At 35.0% G+C, this 23,492-nt stretch overlaps 1 pseudogene; it reads left to right on the forward strand.

The window, feature by feature from the left end:
- The window catches only part of LOC136319315 (phosphatidylinositol N-acetylglucosaminyltransferase subunit P pseudogene), a 28,307-nt pseudogene extending 7,836 nt beyond the window's left edge, over nt 1–20,471 (forward strand).
- Nucleotides 20,472–23,492: the final 3,021 nt, after the last annotated feature.

Here is a 23,492-nt window from a genome sequence, read left to right on the forward strand (position 1 = left end):
TATTTGAGTTTTGTGCCAGCATTATCCTGTTCTCATCAATTGAGTTGTGAAGTAGTCTTTTTTCCTTCTTTTGTGATGCGCTTTTGCTTAAATATTATTTTTAGCCCTGGCCAGGTAGCTCAGTTGGTTAGAGCATCATCCTGATACACTAAGGCTGCAGGTTTGATCCCCAGTCAGGGAACATACAAGAATTAATCAATGAATGCATGAATGAGTGGAACAAGTTGATGTTTTCATTATTTTCTCTCACACTCTCTGCCATTCTCTCTCTAAATTCAATAAATAAAAATAAAAAATAAAATATTGCCTTTCCAGGTAGTGGCACAATAAATTCACCATCAGCCTGGGATGCTGAGGACCCAGGTTCAAAACCCATAGATTGTCAGCCTGAGCATGGGATCATAGACATGACCCCATAGTCACTGGCCTGAGCACAAGGTCATTGACTTGAGCAATGAGTCACTGGCTATGCTCGAGTTCCCTGGTCAAGGAACATATGAGAAACCAATCAAACAATTACGGTTCCACAACTATAAGTTGATGCTTCTCATCTCTCTCTCTTCCTGTCTGTCTGTCCCCACCCTTGCTAAAATATATATATATGGTATAATATAATATAAATAATATACATATACTATTATATATGATATAATATGTATATATACATATAACTTAGTATATAAAATAATCTCTTCAAAGAACTATTCTTGGTTCTGTTGATCTTCTCTGTTTCTTTTCTGTCCTCTTGTGCTCTTATCTATATTATTACACTATGATTTCTATGGAATATGTTTTATAAATTTTAATTAGATAATTAATAAAATGTCAGCTTTCTTCTCTTCTAATATAAATATGTAAAGATACCATTTTATTGTAACACTTCTTTAGTTCAATCCTTTAAGCTTTGATAGGTAGGATTTTTTAATGTAAGAATTTAATTTTTCAGAGCCATTTAAGGTTCACAGCAAAATTGAGAAGGTACAGAGTAATACATTTGTTAATTTACAAATGTAAATTAATGAACTTACATTGACACATCATAATCACTTAATGTTTATTGTATATATTAGTGTTCACTCTTGGTGTTATACCTTCTATGGGTATGGACAAATGTAAAATGACATGTATCTATCATAATAGTATTGCACAGTATTTCCATTGCCCTGAATGTATATACACATTGTCCTGTGTATATATCTATGTTTATTAGAGATACTGATTTGAAGTTTTCTTTTCTTATATGTTTGGTTTTTTTAATTTAATTAATTGTATTTACATAGATTCTAGGGTCACCCAGAATGCATCCCCCCCTGCCTGGTATTCCCCTCAACATCTCTCATACCTCTCTCCCTACACTGCCCTCTTCCTTCCCTTCAGGTTTATCCCATCCTATCCTCACCTTTCCATCTGACCTCTTTCCCTCTGGTCCCTTTGATCCCTCCTCTGTCTCAATTCCGTTCCTCAGTTATCATTGTTCCTTGGATTCCTCAAATGAGTGAGCTCATATAGGTCACAAACAACGGAGGTCCAATTATCCATATATATGTAAAATTTTATATATTTAATATATATCATGAAAAATAATTTTGTTCTGCTCTCTATCTTCTTGTCTTTATGATCTTAATCCTGTTTCCTGGGTGTAACTGCTGTTATGTTTCTTGTGACCTATTTTTTCTTTCTCTGCCTGGCTTATTTCACTTAACATAATAGTTTCCAGGTCCATCAATATTGTTGCAAAAGGTAATAATTCCTTCTTTATCATGGCCCCATAGTATTCCATTGTAAATATGTACCACTGCTTTTTAATTCAGTGGTCCACTGACAAACACTTGAGCTGTTTCCAGATCTTTGATATTGTGAGTAATACTGCCATAAACATAGGATAAACATAGGGTGAATTTCTTTTTTTCAGTCGGTGATATAGTGTTCTTGGGATATATTCCTAAAAGTGGGATGGCTGGGTGAAAGGCAGATCCATTTTTAATTTTTTGAGTAATTTCCATACTGTTTTCCACAGTGGCTGCACCAGTATGCATTCCTACCAGCAGTGCAGGAGGGTTCCCCTTTCTCCACATCCTCACCAGCACCTATAGTGTGTTGTTTTGTTAATGAGCACCATTCTGACTGGTGTGAGGTGGTAACTCATTTGGTTTTAATTTGCATTTCTCTAATGATTAGTAATGTTGAACATTTTTTATCTGTCTAATGGCCATCTGTATGTCCTCTTTGGAGAAGTTTCCATTCATTTCTTTTGCCCATTTTTGGATTGGATTGTTTGTCTTCCTGGTATTGAGTTTTATAAGTTCTTTATAAATTTTGGTTACTAACCCCTTATCAGATGTATTGTTGAATATGTTCTCCCATTGTGTAGTTTGTCTTTTTATTCTGTTCTTGTTGTCTTTAGCTGTGCAAAAGCTTTTTAGTTTGATATAGTCCCATTTGTTTATCCTGTCTTTTATTTCATTTCCCCATGGAGATAAATCAGCAAATATATTTCTGCGAGAGATGTTGATGAGCTTATTGCCTATGTTTTCTTCTAAGATGCTTATGGTTTCATGACTTACATTTAAGTCTTTTATCCATTTTGAGTTTAATTTTGTGAATGGTGTAAGTTGGTGGTCTAGTTTCAGTTTTTTGTAGGTAGCTGTCCAATTTTCCCAACATCATTTGTTAAAGAGACTGTCTCTACTCCATTGTATGTTCTCACTTCCTTTGTCAAATATCAGCTGTCCATAAAGCTGTGGGTTTATTTCTGGGTTCTCTGTTCTGTTCCATTGGTCTATGTGCCTGTTCTTATGCCAGTACCAGGCTGTTTTGAGTACAATGGCCTTGTAGTATAACTTGATATGGGGAATTGTGATACCTCCCACTTTATTCTTCCTTTTCAAGATTGCTGAGGCTATTTGTGTTCTTTTTTATTCCATATAAATTTTTGGAATATGTGTTTAATATTTTTGAAGTATGTTATTGGTATTTTAATTGGTATTGCATTGAATTTATAAATTGCTTTGGGTAATATAAATATTTTAATGATGTTTATTCTTCCTAACCATGAACACGGTATATGCTTCTACTTATTTGTATTATCCTTGATTTCTTTTATGAATGTATTATAATTTTCTGAGTACAAGTGTTTAACCTCCTTAGTTAAATATACTCCTAGGTACTTTATTTTAGTGAAGGGGATTGTTTCCTTAATTTCTCTTTCTGACTGTTCATTGTTGGTGTATAAAAATGCCTCTGATTTCTTTGTATTAATTTTATACCTTGCCACTTTGCTGAATTCATTTATCAGGTCCAGTAGTTTTTTGACTGAGACTTTAAGTTTTCTATATACAGTATCATATCATCTGCAAATAATGATAGTTTCACTTCTTCTTTTCCAATTTGGATGCCTGTTATTTCTTCTTCTTCTCTGATTCCTGTAGCTAGGACTTCCAGTACTATGTTGAATAAGAATGGTGAAAGGGGGCAGCCCTGTCTTGTTTCTGGTCTTAAGGGAATTCCTTTTAATTTTTGTCATCGATTATGATATTGGCAGTGAGTTTGTCATAGATAGCCTTTATTGTGTTGAGGTATGTTCCCTATATTCCCACTTTGCTGAGAGTTTTGATCATGAATGGGTGCTGGATTTTATCAAAAGCTTTTTCTGCATCCATTAAAATTATCATGTGTTTTTTCTCCTTTCTTTTGTTTATGTGATGAATCACATTGATTGAATTACGAATATTGTACCAGCCTTGCCTCCCCAGAATGAATCCCACTTGATCATGGTGTATGATTTTTTTCATACATTGCTGAATCCAGTTTGCTAATATTTTGTTGAGGATTTTAACATCTAAATTCATCAGGGATATTGGCCTATAATTTTCTTTCTTTGTGTTGTCTTTGCCTGGTTTTGGAATCAGAATTATGCTCACCTCACAAAAGGAGCTTGAAAATCCTCCTTCGTCTTGAATTTTTTGAAATAGCTTGAGAAGGATAGGAGTTAGTTCTTTGAATATTTGGTAGAATTCCCCTGTGAAGCCATCTGGCCCAGGGTTTTTGTTTGTTGGGAGTTTTTTGATAACTCTTTCAATCTCATTTGTTGTAATAGGTCTGTTTAAGTTTTCTGATTCTTCCAGATTAATTTTGAGAGATTATATATTTTAAGAAATTTGTTCATTTCATCTAGGTTGCTAATTTTTTGGCATACAGTTCTTTATAGTATTTTCTTACAATCTTTTGTATTTCTGTTGTGTAGGTTGTTATTTCTCCACTCTCATTTCTTATTTTATTTATTTGAGTCTTTTTTTTTTTTTTTTTTTGGTTAGTCTGGTTAAGGGTTCATCGATCTTGTTTACCCTTTCAAAAAAACAGCTCTTGGTTTTATTGATACTCTGTAATGTTTCTTTAGCCTCTATGTTATTTATTTTCACTCTGATGTTTATTATTTCTTTCCTTTTACTACCTCTGGGCTTTACTTGCTGTTCTTTTTCTAGTTCTTTTAGATGCAGGGTTAAGTTGTTTATTTGAGCTTTTTCTAGCTTCTTAATGTATGCCTGTAGTGCTATGAACTTCCCTCTCCATACTGCTTTTTCTGTGTCCCATAAATTTTGAGTTCCTGTATGCTCATTATTATTCATTTCTAGAAATTTCTTTATTTCTTCTTTGATCTCATTGTTAATCCATTTGTTATTTAATAACATGCTTTTGAGTTTTCATGTGTTTGAGAATTTTTCAGTTTTTATGTGTGGTTGGTGTCTAGTTTCATGCCACTGTGATCAGAGAAAGTGCTTGATATGATTTCAATCTTCTTAAATTTGTTGAGACCGCTTTTGTGCCCTAATATCTGGTCTATCCTAGAGAATGTACCATGAACACTTGAAAAGAATGTATATTCTGCTGCTTTAGGGTGAAAGGTTCTGAAGAGATCTATTAAATCCAGATGATCTAGTGTGTCCTTAAGTCTGCTGTTTCTTTGTTAATTTTCGTTCTTGAGGATCTATCTAGTGATGTTAGTGAGATAGTGAGATCCCCTACTATTATAGTATTGTTGTTGATCTCACTCTTTATATCCATCAAAGTCTGCTTTATATATTTAGGTGCTCCTATATTAGTTGCATAGATATTTATAATAGTTATATATTCCTGTTTGATTGCTCCCTTTATCATTATCTAGTGACCTTCTTTATCTCTTATCTATAGCCATTGTTTTAAAGTTCATTTTTTCTGATATAAGTATTGCTACCCAAACTTTCTTTTCACTTCCATTTGCATGAAATATTTCTTCCATCCTTTTACCTTCAGTCTATGTGCATCTTTTTTTTATGGTGTGTCTCTCGTAGACAGCATATATATGGGTCCTGTTTTCTTATTCCTGCAGCTACCCAATGTCTTTTGATTAAATCATTTAATTCATTTACATTTAAGGTTATTATTGATATGTAGTTGTTTCTTGACATTTTGTTCTTTAAAGCTTTATTCCTCCTTTACCTTTTTGTTTTGTTTCCAACTGGCCCCTTAACATTTCTTGCAGCATTGGTTTGGTTGTAATAAATTCCTTGAGGTTTTTTTTTTTTTTTTTTTTTTTTTTGGTCTGGGAAACTTTTTATTTTTCCTTAAATTTTAAATGATAGCATTGCTGAATAAAGAAGTCTTGGTTGTAGGCTCTTGTTCTGCATTACTTTGAATATTTCTTGTCATTCCCTTCTGGCCTCAAGTGTTTCTGTTGAGAAGTCAAATGTCATCCCTATAGTGGCTCCTTTGTAGGTGATTGCCTTTTTTTCTCTAGCAGCTTTTAATATTTTCTTTTTGTCTCTTAGCTTTGGTGTTTTAACTATGATTTGTCTTGGTGTAGATTTCTTTGGGTTTCTCTTTAATGGAGTTCTCTGTTCTTCTTGAACTTGTGTGACTTTTTCCTGCATCAATTTAGGAAATTTTCAGCTATGATTTCATTGAACAAGTTTTCTATCCCTTGTTCTTTCTCTTCTTCTTCAGGAATCCATATGATGCGAATGTTCTTTCTCTTTAGGTTGTCACAGAGCTTTCTTAGAGTTTCCTCAGATTTTTCAGCCTCTTTTCTTTTTGCTGCTCCACTTCTGTGTTTTCATTTATCTTGTCTTCTAAATTGCTGATTCGATTCTCTGCTTCATCCATTCTGCTAGTAATTGCTTCTAGTGTAGTCTTTATTTCTGATATTGTATTTGTCATTTCCAACTAGGTCTTCTTTATTATTTCAATGCTACTTTTGATGCTTGTAATCTCTTTATTTATGTGCTCATTGTGACCATTCATTGTTGTTCTAAGATCTTTCAGCATTCTAATAATCCTTATTTTAAACTCTGCATCTGGTAGTTTGGTTATTTCCATATCACTCAGTTCATTTTCTGGAGGTTTCTCTTGCTGATTCATTTGGATTGTACTTCTCTTTCCTCACATTATGTCTGGTGTTTGGGTGTGTTGTTTGTAGAGCAGGTTGAGTCTATGATTAGTGTTATCTGCCTCCAATTTTCTGTTTTGTTATTTCTTGGGGTTTTTTTGGTTGGCATCAGCTGTTGTTTGTAATCCACTGTCAAATTTTGCTTTTCTAGTATAGCCACTTTAAAGTCTTGATTTGTTTTCTTCTCAGTTTTCTTAACTTGGTGGTAGTCTTGTATACTGATCTCAGCAGGGGCTTATTTGAAGCTGTACCCATGAATGCAGTGGGTGTAACCTGAGACTCTGAAGGCCTGATCTGCCAGCTACTCTCCAGGGGTGGGGTGCTTTCTCCACATCAGTAAGGGAAGGTGTATCTCAGATCTCCATGGAAACCTGAGTTACTGCCCCTCCTCCCCACTTCCTGTTTTCACGTGTGTCTTGTTGCACCGATTGGAGCTGGAGAGATTTCTGGAGATGCGTCACCTGAAACCACTTTAGGCTTGTGCTGTGTGGAAGGATCAACCCCTCTCCCAGCTATGGCCACCTGTGCACTGGATGAATCAGCTTCTCAGGTCATCCCATGCATTCCTCTGCAAGTCACTGACTGTCTCTCTCTTCCCACTTTCCTTTTGGAAGACAAGTCAGCCCTCTCAGTACACCTCTTTTCCAGGTCCCCAGGCAAGTGACTGTAGCAATATTTTTTGCTCTTTTCCTTTGAATAAGAGCCTTTCTGGGCTCTCAGCCTCACTCCCCTTTGTTCCTGGAAGCGGGGGAGACCCACCACACCTCAGCTCTTTCTACCAGGCTCGGTGTGGCTTCTTCTTTGCTCCTTGGTTTTTGAGAGCTGTTCTTGTAGTCCAGAGTTGGTTTTTCATGCTAATTGTTCTTAAATTAATTTGTAATCCAGTTTGGTGGTGTGAACTGTGACTCTGTGCATCTGTCTACTTCGCTGCCATCTTCCCGATCCTGTTTGTTTGGTTTTGATATTAAGATAATGCTGACCTCATAGAGAAGAAATATTCTCTCTTCTTCTATCTTCTAGAGAGATTGTAAAGAATTGGTATAATATTTTTCTTACATGTTTGGTAGAATTTACCAGTAAGCTCATCTAAACCTGGTGCTTCTGTTTTAGAAGGTAATTAATTATTAATTCAATTTATTTAATAAATAATGGCCTATTCTGATGTTTTTGTATTCTTTGTGAATTTTGACAGACTGCATATTTTGATGAATTAGACCATTTCATCTAGGTTATAAAATTTGTGGGTGTAGAGTTCTTTATTTCTTTATTATATTTTTAATATCAATGAGATCTAAATGATGGACCTTTTTTGTTTTTCATATTAGTAATTTGTGTCTTTTTTCTTTTTTTCTTAGCTAGCTTGCCCAGAAGCATATCAATTTTATTGATCTTTTCAAAGAACCAGAGTTTGATTTCATTAATTTTCTTTTTGATCTCCTGTTTATAATTTCATTGACTTCTGCTCTAAAATTTATTATTGCTTTCCTTATCCTTAATTTGAAGTAAAATTTCTCTTCTTTTTGTAGTGTCCTAAAGGCAGAAACTTAGATTATTTTAGATTTTTTTTTAGAATATATGCATTCAATATTATAAATTTCTAATTACTGCTTTTGCTATACCACACAAACTTAGATAAGTAGTTTTTTCTCTTTTACTTGGTTCAAAATATATTTTTTATACTTATTTCTTCTTTGACTCATGTATTATCTAGAAGTATTTTATTTAATCTCCAGGTGTTTGGGGATATTTCAGTTATCTCTCCATTCTTGATCCTTAGTTTCATTTCTTTGTGGTCTGAAAGAAAACATTATTTGATTAACTATCTCTTTAAATTTGTAGATGTGTGTCTTATGGCTCACAATGTGTTCTATCCTGGTGAATGTTTCATGAAAGCGTGAGAAGAATGTGTATTCTGTTGTTGTTGGATAAAGTAATATATATGGGTATATGTAAATTACATCCATTGACTTAAGGCACTATTAATCTCTACTATGCTCTTACTTATTTTCTACCTGCTGGAACTGTTTATTTCTGAAAGAGGGATTTTGACATTCCCAACTATAATAGCAGATTCATATATTTCTTTTGAAATTCTATTAGTTTTTGCCTCACATAGTTTTATGCTTTGTTGTTAGGTGCATACATGTTAATGATAAGCAAAATAATTATTATTTTTTGATACTCAATATATTCTAGTTTTAATTTTTTGATCAATCAGTTATGAAGTGGTATATTTTTAAGTTTCATCTGAATACCTTTTAAATGTTTTGAGTTATTAAGTATAGTTTTAAAACAATATGTTCTTAAAATATTGATTTTTTGAAATTTGTTGATGCTTTATTGTGTATTACTTGGTCAGTTTTTACACATGTCCTATGTATTCTTGAAAAGAGATATTTTTTAGTTTGGGGGAACAATTATATATATTTATTTAAACAAACTTTATAATTGTATTTTTCATGTTATCTCAATCTTTATTGATTTCTTTTCTGATTGATCTATAAATTATTCAAGTGGTTATATTAATTTTTAGTGTAATCATAAATTTATCCACTTCTACTTCTTTTGTGTATTTTGAAACTATTTTCTTCAGGATGTATTAATTTAGATTTATATTTTGTTGAGACTTTGAATCTTTGATCAGTAAGAAATCACTTCAGAAAGATACTCATAAGTAGATAAATGTGCTATATATTGTTTCTCGATATATGAAATGAATTATATATCACAACAATAAGTAAAACTAAAGATAAAAACAATACCAAGTCCCTCAGAATAAATGAAAAATATTTTAAAAGAAAGAGGTTGCTGTGGCTAGTTAATGAGTTATATCAATCTTTCATCACACAGGATTAACATTAAAATAGTTTCTTAGTTTAATAGGTAGTATTTCATTTTTCTTTCTTTATATGCTGTAAAATAATAGTACCTCTCTAATTCAATAGCATTTTAGGTTAAATTAAATTAAGTAATTGAACATTTAACTCCATCTTGTCATCTTTGCCTTTTTCTACAAAATTTAGTATATTTCCACTTTAAGATACATTGTTGGTCATTGTTATGTGGCCATTTATCCCATATTTTTAACCCTAATTTAGGTCTATTTTATTTTTTTATTTAACCAACAAATTAGATATTATTATTATTCTCTATAGTCAATGTTTGCTCAGGTTACCTATGTTTTCATATTTTTTGTTATTATTCAACAGTTCTTGCTTTTCATACTTCTTAAATCATTTTTCACAGTTCTAAGCACTTCTACATTCTTTAGAAGCCCTTTTAGCATGTATGTTATTATTAAAATTCTCAGAGTTTGTATAAAACTGTCTTTATAACACTTTCAAAATTGGAAAAATATTTTACTAGGAACACACTTTTAAAGTGATAGTTACTTCCTCTTAGCATTGAAAAGCATCATTTTTTTCTATTCCTTCTTGCTTACTTGTTTCTGTATAGAAGTAGTAGTTAATTCTAATACTCATTATTTAATAGGCAATCTGGATTTTTTTGGGGTGCTTTTAAGATCTTTTTTTTGTTCCTGCTATTTAAAAATACAATAGAACAAATTTTGGTTTATTTATCCTCCTTTTAGACTCATTGGGTTTCCTTAGCCTGAGTTCTATTGTCTTTCATCAGTGTTGGAAACTCTCAGCTCTAGTTTCTTTGAATATTGTCACTCTACCATTCTTCCTAATCTCTCATTTTGAAACTCTAGTAAGACAATACCAGACCAGTTTCCTGCCATTCTCTACAGTACAGTCTGTATAATCTTCAGTTCTAACTTCTTATTTATTTTTTCTTGTGTTTAATATACTATTTAATGCATCTATTAAATTTTTCACAAATTCATTATAACAAACATTCTAACACATATTCTGAATTCTTAATATGTGTTAGAATATTTCTATTTCTAGAAACTCTGCAACTTTTTCAAATGTTCCTTGCCATTTATTACAATTATTTTTTAAAATCAGTTTGATAATTCTTTTAGAACATATTAAGCATAGTTATATTTTTATATGACAATTCTATAAATTTTTTACAGTTTGAGCTTGAAAATTTTCATTTCAGCTGACAGTCTCTAGCTTGCTTCTTTGACTATTTTTGTCTTTTTTTTTCTCATGGGCTTATATTTCTTGGGTGTTTATCTATTGAAATTCTTTGAGGTCTGAGGTTGAATTTAATTAATGCACTTGTTTTTTTAGGTAGTTGAGAGCACTAGCAAGACAGTTTTAAATATTCAGTTTAAAGCTTTTGGGAGCCATCAGATATTCTTCCCTAAACTGTGAAATGTCTGGCTTAGGATTCAGCACCTCCCTTCACCTTTTCTCACCTCCCTCCACCCTTGCACCCATCCACCCCACTCCACCCCTCCACCCCTGCACCCATCCACCCCACTCCACCCCTCCACCCCTCCACCACCACCACCATCCAGATTGAAAGCTAAGTAGGCAAAATATGTTTTTCAGCAAGAATGTTTTTAGTTAATCCATTGAAGACATTTTGTTTTGGGAGCTGATTTATACAATGGTGTCTCTGTTTGACTTCAGACATTGGGGGGGTGCCCTTGTTTTGTCTCTTGACTGTCACATAGGTCATTTAAAATTTAATCTCTATGCCATCAAGAATTTTCAGATGCCCCAAAGGCAAACACCTGTGTGTGTTGCACAGAATTCACCTTACTTTCTAACTAGTCTATGCATACTTATGGAAAGTTGAGTGTGTGTGTGTGTGTGTGTGTGTGTGTTTAGTTGATCCAGACACTTTTTTTCTGGCTAGGATTGTTCCTTCAAGACAGCTAAACCACTGCAGTGCCAGGGAGAGAAGACACACTTTTGGGAAACTGCCTGTGATAGTGAAAGAACTTCTTAGCTCATAACTACAGAACTAAAACAGAAAAGCTCAGAGTTTACTTGGAGAGATTTCTTATGCAACGGAGGAGTGATCTGGAAGAAAGGGGGCCCCAAGAGTTAAAGTAACAATGTAGAGGGAAATCAGAAAACTAACTAGAGAACTCTGAAATTCACCACCTTTTGAGTTTTCCCTACTTAGAAAGCAGCCACTCTTCCTTCCCTCTGCTACTGTCTTCCATTCACTTCACTTCCAGTTCCTCTTCTATGATTCAAGACACTATCATTTCCTTACCTGATATAATTTCCAAAAAAACCCAAACCAGTTCCTACCCCCCATTTTATAAAAATCTGATAAGTTTATATTCCATATGCCCTTGGGAGTCAAATCCAAATTTGTACCATGGGGAAACAAATGCCCACACAAGAGAATTACAGAACTCTATTGATACAGTATATTAAATCTCAAGAATGTGTATGGAGATACAATTTTAGGGTGCTCAACTAAGCATGAAAAATAAAACCTTAGGTATGTTTGAATTTGCCAATAATGGTATACTTAGTAGAAAACCCAGATTCCCATAGTTTGCTGGGTGGACTAACACTGATTTGATTCAATATTAATCAACAAATAAAAGTGAGATTCAACAAATGAATAAAAACCATAAGATGGTAAAAATAATTAAAATATGCAAATGTATGCTTATAAGAAATATATATTTAAATATATATTTAAAGGAAAGCAATCAGAATAGATAATTAAAATTCCAGCTAGACCCTGTTCATAAGACATATGCTTAAAAAACAAGAACACAGAAAAACTGGAAAAAGAAAACTATTGGTGAGGACCTTTAGCATCTGGAGGCAATTTCCACCACATTTGGTGTCCTGCTTTGACCCCTATTACCAGGTGGCCCAAAAAGCTGCCAGCGTTCAGTGGTGCTCAGTGCAACAGGAGACACTCCACTAGCTGTTCTGTGATACAAATGGTTTCACAACTAAGTTTTTATGACCCAGCAGGTACAAAGACCCTCAAAGGCTGCTAATCAGAATGCTGTATAGACTGTAGCAAACCACTTAAGAGAATCAGTGTCCCTTGTAGCTTTTAACAGAGCCAACCTCCCTATGGCAAGCAAGGGTACTTCATTTGAAAAGGAGTGTCTTTCTTGCTACTAGATCCAGGTGTAAAGTGAATGAGTGAATTAGGGAAGTATGGGACTCAAACTGACCATCATAAATTAGATACTACTTGATCTTGTATTTATTTAGCCAATAACTCAGATGTGCTTTATGCCATTTAAGAATTAGAAAGTACTTTTCAAACTGGACTGAGATCCACATTAAGAAATATTGTCATCCTCTGTACCATTCTCCTACATAAACAATCATATGCATATATTTGAAAAAATGTTTTGTAAAACTAAACATTCCTTTAATATGTGTAGTGTACTGTGATGTTTTAATTCTATTTTATTCTATTTACTTTTTAAATATGATTGTAACCCACTAAATTTATTTACAACCCACTAAAGGTATTGATATGCAGTCTGAAGCAGAAACTCCAGGGCCTGATATTGTAGACACAAGCAAGTTGTACTATGTTAATAAGCAAGCATAGTAGGTAAGAATTTTGTAGTTCTTTTTACCAAAATATTTGCCCCATACACTATTTTAAGTGGTGAAAGATCTATACCATGATGAAAATTATCACCATTTGCTGTCATTGTAAGGTAATTCTGTTATTTTAAGTTAGAATTGAAAACAAGAATATTAAATATTTTTCTAAATAAATAACCTAGTTATAGGAATGTCCGAGTATGTGCTTTTGCAGTTATTGTTACTTCTGTGCATGTGTTGAAAATAATTGATGAAATCTTGTTCAAAGTAATTGATGTCTTTTTAGTATCAAAAGTTTTTATCACTGAAAAGGTCTTTAGAAATCAGTTAAAAGAAAACCTTCATGGCCCTGACCAGCTGGCTCAGTGTATAGAGCATTGGCCTGGTAAGTGGATGTCCTGGATTTAGTCTCAGTCAGGGCACACATAAGAAACAACTATCTATTTCTCCTCCCCTCACTCTCCCCGTCCTTTCTCTCTCTTCCCTTTCTAAAGTCAGTGGCTCTATTGGTTCTAGCATCAGCCCCTGACACTGAGGATAGCACAGTTGGTCTGAATGTCAGCCTCAGGTGCTAAAAATAGCTCTGTTGACTCGAGCATAAACCCCAGATGGGGGGTGATCACAGTCAGGGTACATGTGAGTCTGTCTCACTATCTCCCCTCCTCTCACTTAAGAAAAAAATACCTTCATATTATCTATGCAAATCTAAAGTCTGTAGTGATAAAGTACCTTACTGAGGTCATACAGATTGAGTACTAGAGCCAGGGCTATAGTTCAGGTCTTCTGATACCTTGATTAGTATTCTTATCTGCTGTTTGTTTCAATGTGTCTAATAGAGAGCTTTTCATTTACAATCTATGTTCAGCATTGGATAAAAATAAGCACTTAGCCCTATCAAAATTTCCCAAAGTGTGTGTAAATTAGTTGCAAAATGATTCTTACAATCTTTATGCCTTTCTCAAGTACAGTTCAGATCCCAAAAGAGGAAAATATCCCCAGAATAATGTGTTCTTTCAATATTCCACACAATCCAGATAATCATATTTCTAAAATGCTAAACATTACTATTTTGCTAAATAAACTTGAGATATGTCTTTTCTAAATACAACAGTATGGTTGAACAGGTAGTGACACAGTGGATAGAGTGTTGGCCTGGGACACTGAGGACCCAGATTCAAAACCGCAAGGTAACTGGCTTGAGCCTGGAATCATAGACATGACCCCATGTTCACTGGCTTGAGCAAGGGGTCACTGGCTCAGCTGGAGCCCCCGGGTCAAGACACAGATGAGAAAGCAGTCAATGAACAACTAAGGTGCTGCAACTATGAGTTGATGCTTCTCATCTCTCTCCCTTTTTGTCTGTCTGTCTGTCTCTCTCTCTCTTGCTAAACAAAAATGAAAACAAACAAACAAAAAAACAACAGTGATTACAGGCCTGTACATTTTTATTTTACATGTTAGATGGTAAAGGCTGAGCACATTGAATAGAAACTGCACTGTTTCCTTATGTATGTTTTATATATTTATACTGTATTTATATTTATCATTGACTTGAAATGTTCTGTCATAATCAGTGACTGCTATGATATAATAGAAAATATCTATAGAAAAATATTACAGAAATGTGTTTAAAACAAGCCATGCTTAGAGTTATTGATAGGAGAAAATTAGAGATAAAGGAGGGCTTAAATATCACCCATTTCAATTATCATTTTGCAATGAAAAACTAAGGCCCAGACATGTAAAGTGACAATGTGTGGTCACTTAGAACATTAGTTATCATTTCAGTTTGAGGCCCTTTCTCTTGGGCAGAATGCTTTTAAAGGAATCATTCAGAGGGTATAATTTTTCAACTCCCATCTTTCCTTTTACTATGAGAAATAGATCCTATGGTGCTAAGTACTATATAAACAATAAATAAAACAAAATCAACCGTAAGAAGGGAGGAGGTCCATGGTCTCTTCACTTCTTGTGTTTAATGATTAAGCTGTCCATCTTGAGGGCATTTTAGAAACAACTATCAAATCTATTTCACTGTGATTTATCAACATATGTTTTCATATATTAAGATTATTGAATTTATTGTATTAGCTATGCTGTGTTACTAATTTGAATAAAGAAATAAACTCTACTTGCAGTAGTAATTTTTCTTACATTTTTGTTTAGCTTGAAATAGATAACAAAAATAGAAATAAGACAAACAATTAATATACATGTCAGATTTTATAGGTCACTATTATTATTCAATCAATAGGCATTTTTTACCCTCCTGGTAATGCCAAGTACTGTTCCATGTGTTGGATATAGATTGGTGAACAAGTTAGATAAGTTAACATATTGTACACTATCGGGAAAGATAAAACAGGACTGAGGAGATGAAGAAACTGCTTTTGGTGGGTGGTTTGAGCAAGCTCCTTTGAAGAGCTGAAGGGCAACAGAGAGTTGGAAGGTTAAGGGACTGATTTTTGAGAGCATCTGGGGAAAGTGTTTCGAGTACACTGGAGATGAGAACAAGCTCTCCCAGATTGAGAAATGGCAGGAAGGTCAGTGTGACTGAAGGGAGTGAGAGAGCAGGAGAATGAAGGGAGACAGTCATTAAGGTGGCCAGGAGCCAGGCTGCAGAGTGCCTGGTAGGCCAGCAAGTTTCAACGACTGTGCCACAGCATACTGGTATGCAGCAAGAGGCACACTAGTGTGCCAAAAATTTTTTTAAAACATCCAATACTTGCCTGGCCTGTGGTGACGCAGTGTATAAAACATCAACCAGAAATGCTGAGGTCGCTGGTTTGAAACCCTGGGCTTGCCCAGTCAAGGCACATATGGGAGTAGAAGCTTCCTGCTCCTCCCCACTTCTCTCTCTCTCTCTTTCTCTCTCTCTTTCTCTCTGTCTGTCTCCCCTCTATAAAATGAATAAATAAACATCTTTTAAAAACCCCAACATGTAATACCTGACTATTTAGTCAGGGGCAATGACCTCTTTTCTCTTAGACTGTCAAATGAAAAATGACAATAGCCAACACAACAATAGCTATCCTGTGTGACTGAATCAAAATTATACCTTTTTTTGTCAGATAGACAAAAAAAATAGATGTTTTTGGTGTGTCATAGAATTTTAGTAATTAGTTTATGTGTGTCATGGAATGAAAAAGATTGATAATTGCTACTTTAAGCCATTGTAAGAATTTAGGAGTTTGTTATAAAATAGAAATGGTCCATTTTGGTTCAATAGTGGGCAGAGTTGAGTTAACCTCACTTTAAGTTCTGCAAGTGACTAAAATATGCAAGAAAGGATCCCATCAGGAGACCAAAAATAATGAAAAATTTTTCATGGCAGAAAACAATGCCCACTGATTGATAAACCTGAAAAGAGAAGCAGCTGCAATCTCCGATCTCAACAGAGATACCAGAAAAGAAAAACCAAACAGAATGTTCAAACATTTGCAGCAAGAGCAAACAGTCACATGAAGAAATGCCCGTGTCAGAGTCAACAAATGCGAAAAGAGACAGACCCCAGGAATTCATTAATAACTGCTTTCAGATCACGCGAGTGGTCTGCATCCCATACCTTTTTTGACTGCCCGTGTATCCAGAATAGATGGCACTGACTGCTTTCGACTGAGGCTAAAACTTCATGAATTTATGGCCAAACAAAGTGGAATTACAATTCCTAGAATCTGGATCTGAGAGAAATGCAAACTTGAGGCATGTCAAAGTTGTCACAAGGGTTCTAAAGGAACAGGGAACAAAAATACATTGAGATTTGGGCATAAAATACACCCTCCACTGCCAGCTGAAAACCCTCCTTATAAATAGAATATTGTGAGGGGATCAGCCAAACTGCCTCCTCCATGTGCACACATCCTAAGAGTGTCCTGATTTCTAACATACATGATCGATTCGCACAAAGCTCTCGATCAGTCTCCCATCCATAACTCTGAGAAATGGACAGGGTGGAAAAAGTGCTAAAATCATTCAGAGAAAGAAAAAAACCCAATAAGGAATGAGAATTAACATCAGACTTCTAATCAGCAATCCTTTCTGCTAGAAGATAATGAAGTAATGTCTTCAAAATTGTGATGAAAAATTGTGAATCAATTTTTATATTCCCAAACTGTCAATTATTAATTCATATAAAATAAAGGCTTTTTTTATGTGTAAGGACAAAAAAAATCCTCTTCACTTGTTTTCCTATATTCAAAAATATGGTAAGAAACTATCTTTGCAAGCAGAATTATAAAGAATCTTCAGAAAGAAGATGATCTGATGTATACGAAGATTGACAAGTGAATATAACCAGAAGAATTCAAGGTGGTAGAAAAAATAATGGAAATCTCCTGGCTTTGATGACTATAGTTTTTTCAAGTGGCTCAGATTTAAAAATACAATATTCTAGCTTCTTTTCTCTGAGTCCAATCACAGTAATACATTCTGATGTGTTTCTATATACTCATGGTATTATAAATGCTATTTTGACTTAGCATTTCAACTCAACTCCAAGAAAACACTGGGAAAAATCACTTTATTTATTTATTTAATTATTTTAAAACTATATTTTAAAATAGTTTTAATTACTAAACTAGACTACTAAATAAACTTGTGAAATTTTATTATAAAATAATCTAATAAAAGTCACCAGGTGAAAGAAATACCAAATTGGGGGAACAAGTTAGAGACTAATTTTATTATCTTTTATTGAAGGAATTCCAATAAAATTTAATATCAAAGTTGATGGTCTCAAAATGAAATGAATAATCATAAAAATAAACAGGAAAACTAAAAAATCATGTATTGTTGATAATGCTAACCTCTGACAAGATAACTAGAAGTGTTGTTTAGGATAGAGATCCTCACTTGGTCGCATTTTACCATTCTAAGGTGTTTGCATGTTATTATGTGTTTTCGCTACTTTTATAAAATATAAAAGCTAATTTTTAAGTTTAAATATTTGCATTATTTATTTCTGGTCTTTTTGTAACAAATCTCAAATTTATAAAAAAGTGCTTAAAGAGCTCTTCATCTTTTAAAGAAGAAGCAAACGTTTCTTGTGTATTTACTAGTCCAATAAATGTTGGTAAAAGCTAAATTTGCTGAGAACATTGTATCTTTTAACAAACTGATAGATCAGGCAAGGTTAGGTCTGCAAAAATGTTTTATTTAGTCATTTAAGATTTTGCTTGCTTATTTGTTTTTAACTGAAAAGTCACTAACATTTAAAAATTCACATCAAATTTCACATTGAAGGCCTACCTTGAAAATTCACAAAGCTTTACAAAGTAGTCTGCGGCTCCTCCTGTAAACAAGTAACTGGAAACCATAAAGCCAACCCCAAGGATTTGGGACTAGTGACAATATTTAACTTAGGCATTCATCAGAATCTCCAGGGGTCTAGTATTAAGTAGATTTTTGGGCACCACCTTCAGAGTTTCTGATCCAGTAAGTCTTGAGTGGGGCCAAAGATTTTCTATTTCTACTAAGTTCCCAGGGAGGTTGATACTGCACATCAGGGGACTACACTACATCTTGAGAACCAGTGGACTAGATTGTGTTCACCACTACCCTTAACCTTTCTAAACCACTGACTTGTGTTATCTAGCTGGCCACTATTTAAGTTTGTGTTTCCTGCTGTAACTCTTACTTGCAATCATTTTTCCAATCAATCAGCAGAATTTTTCATTTGAAAAAAAAATCCATCTTTCACAAGTAAGGGGAAACACCACATATGTGGTCATATTTGAGTATAAGGTTGTAAAAATAGCCTTTGTATTTTGGAAGAATTTTTATTAACAGAATAAAGTTACTAAAAAAATTAACACTTGACTTTTTAAATATATCTTAGCTAATGTTTTTATGTTTTGTTTTTTACTTAAAGTTGTATATGTCAGGCTAGAGTTGCAGATACACTTGTATCTCTCCTCCTACTAGCAATTGTGCATTGGATGGCAAACATTTGTCTATGCCTCAGTTTCCTTAATCACAAAAATGAGGATGGAATACTAATGACATTTCTCTCTTAAATGATGTTGGTGAGGATGAACTGAGCTTATACCCACAGAGTTTTTAGCTGAATGCACAGTACCCATCATGGTAATCATGAAATTGATGATTCTGATAAAGGTAATGTTATCTAATATCATTTTTTCCTTAGTTTTGGAGATGTTAGCAAATGTGCATTTTTATGACTACATAATAAAATAGCATTACCAAGTATTATTAAACTTGTTTTGTATAAGAAAAAATTCTGAGTTTTTTAGTTTGTCAAAGGCAAATTTCACACTGAAGTGGGTAATTTCAGTAATGGTATTGCTTAATAGTGTACAAATATTTAAAGAATCAGAAGAAAATTAGATATATCAGTAATAGGAAACAGAGATTGGCACAAAGCAATAAAAATAAAGTTGGTGACTGCTACTTTGCAAAACTGAGACTAAATTTCATGAATAGCCAAATTTTTCTCTACTTGACTATTTCTGGCAGAGAAGTTATCAAGAAAGCAAACCTGCCAGTAAGCTTCACAGGTGTTCCTTAAGTGGCCAGGATATTTCAATGACATAATAACATCCATTAGAATAATTAGTAAAAACCTAGATGTTTCTACTGTTGTTTAGACACAGATATGTTGTGTGAAAAGAAATTTAGAAAATGGTGTGAATGGGCAGGAACACAGAGAAGATGAAGTCATCATATCTGAAGTAGATGAGTTCAAAATGCAGAAAGAGTTTTACTCTGACATGGGGGCATGGTCTCTCAGTTCTAGTTTATCCTCACTTGTGTCAAAACTAGGAATTTAGAAGATATAGGGAGTATGCTAATAGTGCTATTATTAGATCACTTTTATTAAAGATGTTTGAAAGTATTTTCAATCTCATTATGCTTGCAACTCTTGAATAGAGATGCTACATGTGGCTTTTATATGACATTTTGCAAAAAAAAAAAAAAAAGGTAATAATAAAAGTCACCTTAGTATTTGCCCATTTTCTCATATTGTATACCTGAAGCTAATAAAATATTGTATGTCAGATGTGATTGAAACTAAACTTAAAAGGAAAATGGAAAGGCCTAAGGCCTATAAGGTCGTAATTATCAGCATGGGAACCATAGCCAAACTGACTGGGTTAAAATTCAGTTTTGGGTTTGCATGTATGCATGCAGTGAGGTTTTTGGCTGGTATGCCTGTGCAGGTTGTCTAAAGCTTCAGGGAAATGGAATAGTCACTGTTGTCATTGCCAGAATGAGTGATTTATGACTGTTCTTTACTTAAGCTTTCTATTTGGCTTGATACTATATCTTATATGGGCTTTTATTTCTTCTGAATTTTGTCTGAACTCCTTAGTCTTAACCTATTGGTCTCAAAAGTCTTGGGCAGTTGCATGGCCTGTCTGCCTCCTCATTACTACAGTAATTGGGTATGTGTTTTTACTTGAAGTACACTCAGCTCCATTCATACAATCACAGGTAACTATGCTAAAAATCAACAGCAGAAAAAATACCAAGAAGAGGCCATCCCAGCATTAAGAGATACTCCTTTTAGTAAAGTAAACCAAATGTTGTTTCTTATAGCCAAAGAACTTTACACTATAAACTGAATTGCATGTAGACTAACATCAAACATTTGTTATGTTTTTGACATAATTTTGACCATAATTATCTCTCCTATTAAAATAGTTAATACTGAAATATTTTGAAAATGTAAGTTGAAGTGACGTCACGGAAATGGCGCCGTGAGAAGCGCGTCCGACAGCTCTCCCCTAAATCACAACAAATTTATCAACTAGAAACAGAAAAATTTATCCTCGGAGCATTCCGGAGTTCCAGACAAACTAAAGCAAAAGGACTGTTATCACTTGAATCTGAGAGACGAGGGTGTGGAGGAAGCTACCGCAGCGACGCTCATTCAAGCTCATTCAAGCCGCCAGGGAGTGCGCCTGCGGAGAGTCAGCCCATATACTTGGGAACCGCAAGCCGCCGCGAACCCCCGCGAACCGCCACCGTGAGCGACCGCCACGAGCCGCCGCGCGTGCGCCCGGTCCGGTTGAGCACCGCTGACGTTCCCAGCGGCCCGCACACTGCGAGTGGGGGTCGCCGGCCACCGGTGCCCGGAGCGCCCCATTCGCGCGCGTGCCTTGGGCATTCCACGCGCCCAGGGCGCCTTACTGGCCCGCACACCCAGGGGACTCCATTATCCTGCGCCTGGTGCGGTCCAGCCGCCAGCGGCGGGGCGAGCGGGAGAGGCTTGGGAGATTCTCTCCGTGGGCGGGGCACCTCACCCAGCCATTCAAGCTAACAATCAAGCGTTGGGGGAGGGGCGCGCGCAGGCAGCCTAAAATACTTTCGGAAACACAGCTGCGACCCAATCACTGAAATTAGCTTAACCCATAAAATCTGCGCACCCTCGGTTCTAATTGATAAGATCTCTCTCAGTTCAGCGATCCAAGACAAGAGGCGTGATATTTTTTAGTGCCTCTCGCTAAAGGGGCGGGGGCAACTTCTGATTGATAGAGCCTCCATATTCAGGGATAAACGCTAACAAGAAGGACTTGGCAGATAATAAGGTCTATACTACACTAGTCGTAAACAGAGACTAGTGCCTCTTCTTCCCTGCAAAAACAGGCTACAAAGTGTGGAAAGCCTGGGTTGAGAGGTCCAACTAAATGATAGGCGCTGAACAGTCACCTTGACAACAATTGACTCCCACCCCCGCCTGATTACACTGGAGGCTCTGACTGTCAGAGCCTTTCCCAAAGCCTTGCACTGAGTGGGGATAGAGTGGGGATTTCCCAGCTCTTTGAGCTTCTTACTCCCCAGGCAGAAGCAGTTGCAGCCTTATAGCTGGATCACCAGGCTGCTAATTCAGAAAGGGGGGACTAGGAGAGAGAATCCAGGAAAGCAAACTCTCTCATTGTTGGACCCTGCAAACGCCAACAAGCCTTTACTTCCAGCAAGACTAAAGCCAATTATATGACATTGCCATAGAATCCCATCAACTGCAAATCCCTACCTAAGAGTGACACAGGGGCAGAGCCTGGGGTTCAGAGGCACCGACTAGGAAGAGGGAGAGAAAAGAAAAAGGAAGAAGTTAACCTCTCAAAATCAAGAAAAACCCACAGACTTTAAAACTTGATCCACTAATTTTTTTTGTTTGTTGTTGTTGTTGTTGTTTGTTTCTTCTATCTTTTTGCCTTTATTTCCTCCACCTCGGTCCTTCTATTCTCTGCCCATCTTATGCTTCCCCTTTCTTGAACTACACTACCCATGAGTGTTGCATTTTATTTTTCTTCTTCATCCTCACCCTCCTTTAAGGTTATACTCCAAAACACTTAACTCTCACTCTCTCCTCTTTTGTTTTTTTTTTTTTGTCTTGCTTTATTTTGTTTTTTTCTCCTCCTATTTTATTTCTTCCTTCGATTTTCTCTTTTTCTTATTTTTTCCTTTCTATTTGTTTTTTCTTTTCTCATTTTACTTTCCTCCCATATAATCCTCAATCACGAACAAATTAGTTAATTTGGGACTCAAGGCTTTTTTTTGGCTTTATTTCTCTTTTTTGCTTTTGTTTTTATATTTTTTTTCTCTTGTTTGTTTACTTTTGTGGCATTTTGGGTCCTCCCAACCCAAGGTCTCCATTGTATTTAGTCTTCGCTCCACTTAATACAACAGATTTTTACTTATTATTTTTATTTTTTCTTCTTTCTTATTCTTTTTTGGTCCTTTTTTCTGATTCCCTCTTATCCCTCTCATTATATCTCTTAGTTGACCATCACTTACAAGCAAATCATCTTATGCTTGTCTAAGATTTTCTTCCTTTTTTTTTTTTTTTTTTTTTTTTGCATTTAGTAGGTCCCTACTCCCTTTTTTTGCCCCTTGAACTCTTCACCCAAAATCAGGCCCTCCATTATAGGCACGATATTTCCCTGAGGAGGGGAGAGGAGGGAAAGAGAAGAGAGAAAAAAAGGGGGAAATAATAAATTATTACTGTTTTTTTTTGTGGGATGTTTTACCCTTTTTTTTTTTTTTTCTTTTTACTCTTTATTAATTCTAATTAGTGCTATCAATAAGACCACCCTCAGATGCCGATAAGAAAGAGGAAATCGAATATTATGGATACAAAAGAAAGAGAGGTAACACAAATAGATGTGGAAAAATCTATGGAGAAAAGACTTAACATATTGGAAGCCTTGGAGCTAAATGACAGAGAATTTAAAATAGAAATCTTAAAAATACTCAGAGATATACAAGAAAACACAGAAAGGCAATATAGGGAGATCAGAAAATAACTCAATGAACACAAAGAATATATTACCAAGGAAATTGAAACTATAAAAACAAATCAAACAGAAATGAAAAACTCAATTCACGAGCTGAAAAACGAGGTAACAAGCTTAGCTAACAGAACAGCCCAGATTGAAGATAGGATTAGTGAAATAGAAGACAAACAACTTGAGGCACAAGAGAGAGGAGAAGAAAGAGACTCAAAAATAATAAAAAATGAGAAAGCCCTACAGGAATTGTCTGACTCCATCAGAAAGAATAACATAAGAATAATAGGTATATCAGAGGGAGAAGAGAAAGAAAATGGAATGGAGAATATACTCAAACAAATAATAGACGAG

This window comes from Saccopteryx bilineata, chromosome 1, assembly GCF_036850765.1.
Source record: "Saccopteryx bilineata isolate mSacBil1 chromosome 1, mSacBil1_pri_phased_curated, whole genome shotgun sequence".
Taxonomy (NCBI): domain Eukaryota; kingdom Metazoa; phylum Chordata; class Mammalia; order Chiroptera; family Emballonuridae; genus Saccopteryx; species Saccopteryx bilineata.